The sequence below is a fragment of the Rhagoletis zephyria genome, unplaced genomic scaffold (assembly GCF_001687245.7).
Source record: "Rhagoletis zephyria isolate East Lansing unplaced genomic scaffold, Rhagoletis_zephyria_1.1 Rzeph_scaffold_08150, whole genome shotgun sequence".
Taxonomy (NCBI): Eukaryota; Metazoa; Arthropoda; class Insecta; order Diptera; family Tephritidae; genus Rhagoletis; species Rhagoletis zephyria.
The window spans coordinates 14840-16188 of NW_016165230.1; positions in this window are offsets into that span (position 1 = coordinate 14840).

Genomic DNA, 1349 nt, shown 5'->3' on the forward strand with positions numbered 1-1349 from the left:
AGTACAGCGATCAGCGACAAAAAGCGTCATCGCCACTGCAACGTGGGACCGTCAATCCATCCGAAATGTTGTCGCAAAGCGTTGATGACAGTCAACACCGACAGCTTTGCCAACAGAACAACAGCAGCAGCGACACCAAGTTAGAGCAGCTGTTAGCAAAGTAGCTGCAATAAGAAAAGCAAGACCAACGCATACAAAGGAATAGCTGCTGTTCTTGTCATTGTCGTTGTTATTACCTTTTCGGCCTCACTCTGGTACCTGAGCGGCAGTCGCGCCGGTAGTGATTGTTGCTATTGCTGTACGCGTTGTTTACAATAGTGTAACCATAAATCGTGTGAAATATCGCATTTCGCTGCTTGTTTGCCTGCCGCCTTCCGCTTGTCCATGCTGCCTTCTGCGAAATGCCACGCGAAACGGAAGAGGAGATGCGCGGCTGGACTGGTAATTTATTTGTGTTGTAATCTGTAGCGACGCGCGCGCGCCCTAAACCGCAAAGTGACAACAGCATTGAGCAGCGCATGCGCAAATACATAAATGCTCATGTTTCCCATCAGCACAAACACATGCCCATTAGGCATACACACGCACATATACACGCACATGCGATTTGCATATTGACATTGATGTGTGATAAAGCGCTGATCGCGGACAACAAACGACTGCAACGGGGCGATTAGCCAACATTAGAAATAAATAAACACAAATTAGAAAGAAAAGATTCTAACTAAATTATATGCTGCCCGCGCACCAACTTCATTCACGCTGCAGCCTCAATCCGCTTTGCAACAATATTGTCGCCTACCAGCTTAGCAGCATCAATGAAATCTACCCGCGCTGCCACAACAACCGCGACGACGCGAGACGTTCTGCCACACAACCTCCATGTAACCGCTTGAATCACTTGGCGATCATGTTGCGCGCCCACAAAACCATGTTGCACGTCAACGACGTACAGGTCGCAACTTCAAATGCCGGTGGCATGTGGCCGACGCCCGCGACCGACCGCAAGCGCAATAAAGTAGAAACCCACTGCTGCCGTTGATGGCCCGTCTCAAGGTCGCTTGGATGCACGACGACACGCGCGACCACCAACGCATTCAGAGCGCAGTGTCGCAAGGTTTGCTGTCAACTGCCGNTGCGGCGGCAGCAGCTACATGCAGCCATGCCGACCAGCACCGATATGTGCGGGCAGTGCGGCATTTATTGGTCGTATTTGCCCATTGGATAGGTATTATCAACAATATTGCTGTTGCTGTTGTTGTTGTTGCTGTTGATATTTTGATGTTGACGTGTTTGCAACTGCAACAACGCAAAAACAAATTGCTACATGCTGTTCCGCGGTTGTCGCA